The following is a 9,529-nucleotide window of genomic DNA, read 5'->3' as shown; positions in this document are numbered from 1 at the left end:
GACGGAAAAATGAACTTTCCCTGAATTGTAACAAGGGTAAATTCCTAAAATACGTAATTTTTTGTAATCATCATTATGGGGGTTTTCTCCATAGGGTGTATGTATTGTAATGCCAGTTGTTCGTCTGATAAATACATAGTATATTATTATGACAACGTAATAATATGATGTACTCAAAACTGAACTCTACCTGCATTAAAATAAGGATAATTCTTTCAATATTTTGTCAGATGTCTATTAACTTTTCTAGAAAAAAGAATCCATATTTTATTCAGATTTATATGGTGTGGTGTACCTATTCTGTAGATATGGTTTTGACGAATTAATAGGTTTAAAAACTTATGAAATGTTTCGGACTATTTTAAAAAAAATATTTATTAAATACTCACTTAAATACGATTTTTTTTATTTTATATTATTCAATGTCCATTACATCACATCGTTCCCCATGACACATGCATACACCACTACTCGCGCAGTTCAGAGCGACACAAGTCGGCTATTTAGGTATGTTGTTGTTTATTTTATTCGGCTTGCCATGTTGTATGTTCCAAGCCTGAGCTCTTTGCCGGCGGTGTTCAGTTCTAATGCGCTGGGCAGCCCACTACCCGCGACATTTTTATCTACTTCCACCCGCCGCGGAAAAAACTACGCGAATAACCGCCAAAAGCCTCCCAAACGACGAAAGAAAGCCCGAATAAACAACATCGACAAAACACAATTCGAAACGTCTCATAAGTCGCGTAGTGTCGCGGATTATTCAAATGTCGAACGGAGAATAAATAATTCAAATATCCCGCGCGCGTGAAATTGACAGCCGGTTCGAAAATGGATTTGAAATATGCGCGCAGTGTGGCCGGTGGACTATAGCCGGAAAAGTTCGAAAATCCGCCGAAAGTTTCCCGATGTAATAATGACGTGACGCGCGCGCAGTGTTGCTACTCAGTGAATGATTTGTTTAAAAAAAGAAAATGTGATTTGTTTATTCCCGTTTTTGAACGATGACATAAGAAAATCATTGAAATGTATTTCATTGTGACTGGCCGGTAACAATTAAACGGAGCACGTGTTTGCAGGCCGTGAAAACTTTTCAAGGTTCGTTCCAAATTTGAATATTCGCGCGACGCTCTAATGCAGTGGTCTTCAAACTTTTTTGATCGCGCATTGGGATTTCAGAGAATTAACCAACGCGCGCCGCTTTATGTTTTAATATTGTATAATATTATTATTTATTTCCAATTGCACAAGCTCTTAACTTGTATCAATACATGGTCGATAGATGCCTGGGAAAAATAGAGTTTTGATGATAATGTTATAAGATCTAATAATAATTATAATGAACCGCTATAATTATAGTCTGTCACTAAAATGTAATGCATTGTATCAAAAAAAGTACATCTTTCAAATTAATTAATTACGGTTCTTCTAACAAAAATGTATAGCAGATAATTATGTACCTACCTATATATGGTCATATGGATAGATACCTACATTCGTATCCACATGCATAAACATGACATTTACTAATTTGACAGTTACGATTATCGGTGGGCCTCATTATTTTTATTTTTTAAGCCCAATGTCCAATCTTTATCAATCGAAAATCATATGGGCCTCCACTGGGTGAATGTTGTATTAATAATTATTTTTTTGTTGGCCGAGCGGCTTACGCATCGCTTTATAATGTCGTAGGTCCCAGGTTCGAATCTTGAGTCTGGCAAATACACATATTGTTTTTCAATTTGTGTTTGGAGTCACAGTATGGACCTAATAGGTTCAGCAAGTGGCTAACATCCATTTCTCGTTAAAAAATATTATACCCTGGATCCAAACAATTTGAGATTCAAACCCGGGGCCCACGGCATTATAAGCCTGATGCGTAACCGTAACGCGACCGTCTCAATATTATATACATATTTAATATTATACTTAAGTATTATTATCAATAATATGTTTTAAATGTATTAATTAGGTATTAATCAGTGGCGTAGCTAGAAATATTGGCCATCTATGCAAAAAACTTCTATTTTTTTATGAACGGTATCAAATTATCGAACTGAAATTTAGGGCCCCCTATTCGGCTGGGTATATTCTTGCGATAAGGCAATTATATTATTATCAAATTGCTATTACATAATTCTTTTCTTTCCGTTTGAGTATTTTAATCTGTCTTAGGTATTACACGCTCACAAAGTTTACAAAAAAATATTTTTAATTATAATAGTATAGTGTTTTAACAATGCACTCAACCACAGTTCTATATTATTATACTAATATTATTTTAACAATTAATATCGATATTGAAAAAAGGTTTTATAAAAATGATGATACATATCAATTATTATAATTATATTAATAACTAAGAACAAACGGCAGAAAGAGGCCAATAAAAATACCGTTTATTTCATTATGTCTAACATTAGGAATATTAACAATACCTACCTACCTACTTAATTGAAAAACTAAATAATTGACTGTTTATTTATAATAACATGTCATTTCGCCAAGAATAATTAACTGTGAAATTAATTAATAATATTATCACAATCACTGCTAACCTTTTAATTACCTTTTAATTACCACATTTAAATATTTCGTTCATTATATCTAATGGCCAACGATTCCAAACGCGCCAGTCGCGGTGTTAGCACTAAATGAGTTAAAACTAGTGGTTTTCAAACTTCCTGTTTCACGTTGCCATTTTGGTGTATATGTTACGCCGAATGTGTGAAATTGCGTATTACATGAAATCGGCAAAATTTTACATAACTAATAACTAACTAACCTCATGTTGTACTACAAACAGCGGGAGAGAACTGAAATTATACACGATTTTGAATTTAGAAACAGTCGCCGAAGTAGGTATACGAATTTATTACATATGAATGTGCGTCAGTGTATTAAATTAAGATTTAATGAAATTATTAATATTTTCTTATATCCCCATGCGCCCAAAGGCGTCGAGGCGCTTTTGAAAGATGTTTAAACTGTTTAAATCTGTGATCGTAGGTACTCACTTACTAGTAAGTTGAAGAAAACGAGACTTTCAAACTAACGGAATATGTCCAATTAATCATAAAAATATCAAAAATAAAATGTATTTTTTTGATATTCGACGATCAAGTAAAAATCATTTTTGAATTAACCACTGAAGTTTAAAAAATAATCTTAGAATTAATGTAAAACACGTTAATTTAAATGGACACAAACGCCATAGTAGTGGCAGAATAATATTATAATGTTCTTTTTTTAAACAAAGTTATTTTGTTGGTTATTGATAGCTGTTTGGAACCCGCACCCATCTTATAAATAATATGAAAATAAAACCCGACTACGCCACTGTGTTTAGTGTACAATGGAAAAATTAACTCCACTATATGCAAACTGGGAGTAAACGGCCGCTGTTTAGAGATTACTACATTTTTCTTATGACCATTCTGAAGGGTTATACAACCCAAAACATCAGAGCCGCCAACCTTCCATAAACCATTAACAAAAAAATATTCATATAGCTTTGCTATTAAAATGTATACCGTTAATGTATATTTGCAATACAATTAACACCCACCTAAATTATTGCTTACATGTTTTATTAGCGCCCACGCCTACAATAATTCACAATAACTAATTTTATTGTTTTGGTAACAATTTCCCGGAAAAGTTTTATTTCTTAGAGCGGCGTTTGCTTCATGTCAACGAAAAGCAATAAATTTTGCGCTAGAACTTAACTGAATGATTAATTTTACCACAAAATATTTTTTTATTTTTTATTACCATGTTCTAAATCTAAAATCTAAAGACAAGATCATATTATGGACCTCCATATAGTGGAGGTTGTATTAACAGATTTTATTTTTTACGAGAAATGAATGTTAGCTACTTCTTTAAATAGCATAGTCTGGGTCCAAATACACATTGAATAATTACATGTAAATTTTCGCCAGACGCGAGATTCGAACCCGCGATCGGCGACATTATAGGCCGATGCGTTACCGCTCGGCCATCATTTACTATCTATATGTGTAGAGTATACGTTTTATAATTTTGCACTCTGATACACGTATACTGATACGCCTCTGCCTGATTACCTCGCATATAATTAGTTCAAACGATATTTACTTTTATTAATATATTATTATGTAGTAATAAATAAATCGACAGATAATATATTATGTAATAAAATATTTTTATAATTTATTACATTATTTTCATCATAGAACCGGAGTGCAAGTTATGAAGGATTATACTCTACAAACTTAAATATATGCAGTGTCGCGCAAATATATAGATACCTACTAAACATAATAGCGTACGAAGAACAAAAGATAAGTGGGATAATAATTATTGTAGTATCGGTATGGCTTTTAGGGCAAGCATAAAGTCGTGCCACTTCTCTTGCTCCTTTACCACGTCTCACGCCACCCGCCATGTGAGACCTGCAGCGCGTAGATCGTACCCTTTTTAATACCGCTGAAGGGTGAGGGAGGACGTCGACGGAATATTGAGATATTAAGATGTTAAGTAGCGCCCACCCAAAGGCTTGCGAGCACCACTTGGCCGACCATACAAATATCATAGGTAGGACATACACATTGAGCATGAACACATAATTTCTCAAAATCAAAAAATATATTTCCAGTAGTAATAATTATGTAAACTTGACTAAATAATTTTTGAATAAGTGTATAATAAAATAATAATATTATGTGGATAGGTACTAATTAATTGACTAAGTTTTTTCTGGTGGTCATTTATTCGCCTTTCGTTTTATTATATTCTTTTATGTGTGTATCTTGTATCTTGCGTCTATTTTGTTATACTTATATTGTGTATCTTTCAAAAATTTTCGGACACCTGAACATGCTTTCTTTGAAGCGAGTGTTGATAATGATATTGTGTTGTGACATCTACCAATAATTGTGTAAGAAACATCTGCACTACCTACCTCAAATAATACAAGAAAATATTCATTAACCCGGTCGCACATAGAAAATCGTCACGACTGGTACATGGTCATAAATCAATACCGCCTTCCATATTGAAACTCTCTTCCCTATGTATAGGCGAGACCATATCTGGATAGTGACATCACGCGGATAGCCTAAACGAATGACAAACACCATCTGCACATGCGCCGATGAACATTTTGCTATTTTACGCCCCATTTCGAGTGAAATTTATTTCATGTGACAAGCAGATTTTTTTCATCAAAAATATCGCACCGGCGCCGTCTGTGGTTATACATTAAGTTACATATTATTATGTTTTGTTAATTACAACAAAATCACATCGACAAATTTTACATTTTGCGGTCGAGATGAGTTTATATGTGCAACCAGGCTTAGAATCAACCACAATACATGTTTCAACAGAGCCTCCCACTGACACTGCCCTTCCCGGGAATCTTTTGCAATGGGTAGACCTATGCTTAATGTGACCAGACGTCCCGTTTTCACCGGGACAGTCCCGTTTTCAGGCAGCATGTCCCGGTGTCCCCGAACACAGCTTCGGGACGCCAAAATGTCCCGTCTTTGAAAAGAAAAAAAACTTCTAACCAAGATACAGAAATATTTGATGAGTATTCACTTTTTTCTAATTACATTACACCGCAAAAAGTGTCTGAATGGAACACTGGGAATGTTTCAACCGAAAGTCGTTGGGTGGAGTTGTTCAAACTCGCGCCAATAATTTGGATCACAAAAATTTTTGTATCTATAATTATTGAATAATATATTATCTGCCCGGCACTAATGCACCAGTAGAAAGGGTCTACTCTTTTATGAATAAATTGTAGACGATTGAAAAAAACACAGTTGAAAGTAGATGTCCTTAAAGCAATGTTAATTATAAAAGTAAATTCGAAAAAATCCTGCCAAGAATTTCATTCGTTTTTTAAATCAACACCAGATATACTAAATTTGTTCTTGGGAAAAATATAACATCAGATAAATTTTCATATATTCATTCATACCTGTGTGTATTTTTCATTAATAAATAAAATAATATGTACCTACTAAGTATTAAAAAATATGTAGGAACTCAAGCGTTGTATGCGCTTACTCAAACATACCTATCGATAATCTTCAAATAAATAAATAAAATAGGTAACCTAATATGATACGAAAAAACATTATTATCTTGTCAATTGTATTGTATGCAAGTGTAAGGCGCCTAAAATGGATAAGTACCTTTTTTCAGGTTTCTCGGTTTGGGGGAAAAAATAAATGGTCACGTTACCTACTATATCCACCACTGCATGGATAAAATATCTTCTCATTTTCTACATTTTCGTTGTTTCTTTCCATAGCAAATAGTTGACGAGCAATCCTCGTAAATAGTTTGATTAAGACTCCTGCATTAAGTTTTTGCAAATGCTGAAAAATGCTTTCACTTGATTAGCGACCGTTCCTTGAAACCGACAAAATTCTGCATCTATTTATTATGTTTGGCATATTCATTATTACGTCATACAACATAACGTTTGAAATGATGTTGCGCCTGTGTGCGTAAAACAAATAAGCAATGTCAAAATAGAATCCTACTTGTGTGCCGTGTTTGTGTGTGCTCACTTATCCAAACAAAAAAACCCACACCATCAACACGCACTAATAAACTAACAAAGATGGTTCCCAAATGATAGTTTCCACTTCCAATGAAAATTTTGATGAAAATGCAGATTAATAAATTTTAGGTATAAATCTGGGTAAAGTAATTAATTATCAATCTACTATTCTAATATATGTAGGAAAATGGTAAGTCTTCCAAAATAGTTGTCACAGTCTTCTGTTACGATAGTATTTATTGAAAACATGACTTAATCATATTGTGTCGTTGTTAATTCAATTAACTGTTGAAAATAATATTATGTGTTTAATTGTATTGAAAGTTACTGGAATATTAAATTTGTAGTTATAATAGTCGTAATAATCATGTAAGTATTAGATTTTCCTCATTGAGGCACGGTCTAAAAAGATCGTGGCTAGGCGATGCGCGGATTGCGGGTCGCGGGTGCAAATGACGCATGCCGAACGAAATATAATTTGTCACATAAATCCAACATGCGTCCATTTAATGTTCTGTCTATTGTTCTATTAGTAACAATAATAATATATTAATTGACATATTTTCTTTTTCAAGTAAATGGGTAACGTTTTTAGCCATCTTTACACGATTTAAGAATTAATACCCCGTCGCCATCACGAAACGAATTGACGTGTTCCCAGCTCGACTTTCTCTCTTTAAATGCCAGCGAGTCCAAAATTTCGTCGCCCCTATAGTTGATAATTATTTGTCGTTTCACTGATGTATCGTCTTAAATAACATCTAATGGAGTCAGTGATTACCAACCATTTATAATTTATATGTCACGACACGCATTTAGAATTATCGTGACATTCTATGGAATACTTAAGATATTAGTACCTAACTATGTATTATTATATTTTTCAGACATTTCACTTGAAGAATTAATTGTATAGATTATAACTAGAGAGTACCATTTATAACGATGGTCTAATTATTGATATCTCGTATTTGATAATCAATAAGTTTAACAGGGAAATTTAAAATGTTCTACAAATACTTTTAAATTAAATTAAATAAAAACAAAAATACGCTTGATACAAAAATAGTTTAGTTTATTTTCGTAACCGTATTTTTGTTTTTATTTAAAAGTACCTGATGTTTTCTAACATTTTAATCCCCCCTATTCAAAATATTGAATGTCAGATACGAGGTATCAATGTTAGATCACCGATAAATGATTTTTTATTATTATAGAATGTAGGCAAACCATATTCTGATAGCAATATAGATATAGCAATAGAGCAAATATATTATTCAGTAACGTCCCTAGACAAAATGCCGCCCGCCCCTAGGCAGCGCCAAAATGCCGCCTCATTTTTTTATACAGTATTTTTCATTACCATTCTGACTAAAATATCTATGCAATGTGTTGTATGTATAAATACATTACCGACAAAATATATACCACCTACTAAATCTAATTTAAATGCTATCTCTCCTTCAATAGAAATATTGTAAGTCCACGGTTTCGGATACATTTAAAAATACACCTGGCAACTTCCAAAACTTGCGAGTGACTGGCAAAAATATTTCGATAAATTTTAAATTAGGTAAGTGTGTACCTACCTGTAATTCAAAAATCTGCACGTGTCATAGCTGGCCATCAAGGACGTGACGTCCAAGAACAACGGAAGTAAACTAGACATCGCGAACCCGACAAAAATACAGTCCTGTTAAACCTTGTATGTTAATTAATACATTTTGTTTCCAACCGGCGAGCTGGTTTTTTTAAATGAAAAGATGTTTCCGTTATTACTAAGTTTAGGTAGCTATTTCTATATTATATACCTAATGATTCTCCTCGATTTGCCGCCTTTCGAGTAACTGCCGCGACTAAGCGACGCTCTATCTGCCTACCCCCACGGGACGTCACTGAAATTATTCCGTTCGTTGGCATACTGGAAGATGGCTTACTATAAGTAAAAAAAAATATATTACGCAAGCATCGTTTTTTCATAATGTTAACGAAGTAGTGGATCGTTGAGTTAATTCGCTTACATATATTTAAACGTTAACGAATAACTCATACGAAAAACCCAATATAAGTTGGGTATTTGTAGTAGATCTAAAACTAAACCCGTTTTCCTCCTCACCCCGAAGCCATCCTCAAGTACTGAACGAAAAAGATCACCAACAGACTGCGCACGGTGATCTCTGATGCATGTTATCCCGCATATTATATCACATTATAACACTGATGGTGTTGCCTTTCGTGTCAGGAAAATTATGCAGTTGGCAGTATCACAGTTCACCGTGAGCTGTTTTATCGAAATTCGACGGCCGTATAACATTGCGATAAAATTAATATCTAAATAAAACACTTACAAATACGTAATAAAATCCACTGGAATACAAGGGAAATACAAAAGAAAATAGGAATGTAAGTAAATTAGAAATACGATCATATCGTATATATATAAATGATAATAATGAAAGCGTCATTGTCAGATATTTGATATCAATTAATATCAACTATTCTTATTGAATCTAATAAAATTGGAACATTACTGTCTCCAATTATTATTCATCATCGTCATTTTTTTTATCTCAAACATATACGGCCATCTTTTTCTGGTATAGCAGCTCACGTTGAACTGTTATACGATGAAATGTAATACATACAATTTACATGTCACTGTTGCCTTTGCATGGCCTGTAGTAATTCAATACCCGACCAATGACATAATAATCTAATTCTAATATATAAAAATCAATATTTGTTTGTTTGTTTATTTGTTCGTATTTTATGTGCTGCCATACCGTTCATCCGATTGCGATAAAACTTTGTGAATTTATTGCATGCACTTGCGCGAAGAGTATAGGCTATAATATCTTATATATAAAAATGAATGTATGTCTGTCCCGTATGCGTTCCTATATAATTCATCCGATTGCGATGAAATTTTGGAAGTGGTTGTATGCACACCCGCTAAGGTTTCTGAAT

General features: G+C 33.3%; 1 protein-coding gene across 2 annotated transcripts in view; it reads left to right on the top strand.

Annotated features, from left to right (window-relative positions):
- The first annotated feature begins 529 nt into the window (after positions 1–529).
- Positions 530–9,529, top strand: part of FoxP (forkhead box transcription factor P) — a 131,181-nt gene continuing 122,181 nt past the window's right edge. For both annotated transcript variants that reach the window (XM_085954402.1, XM_085954400.1), the window contains exon 1: positions 530–1,095. The gene's annotated coding sequence lies outside the window, so the exon portion shown is untranslated. The remainder of the gene's footprint in view (positions 1,096–9,529) is intronic.

Source organism: Rhyacophila brunnea, unplaced genomic scaffold (assembly GCF_057557595.1).
Source record: "Rhyacophila brunnea isolate RB1 unplaced genomic scaffold, BYU_Rbru_1.0 scaffold_4, whole genome shotgun sequence".
Taxonomy (NCBI): Eukaryota; Metazoa; Arthropoda; class Insecta; order Trichoptera; family Rhyacophilidae; genus Rhyacophila; species Rhyacophila brunnea.
Note: the sequence above shows the minus strand (reverse complement) of the source record. Positions and strands in the feature narration are given on the sequence as shown.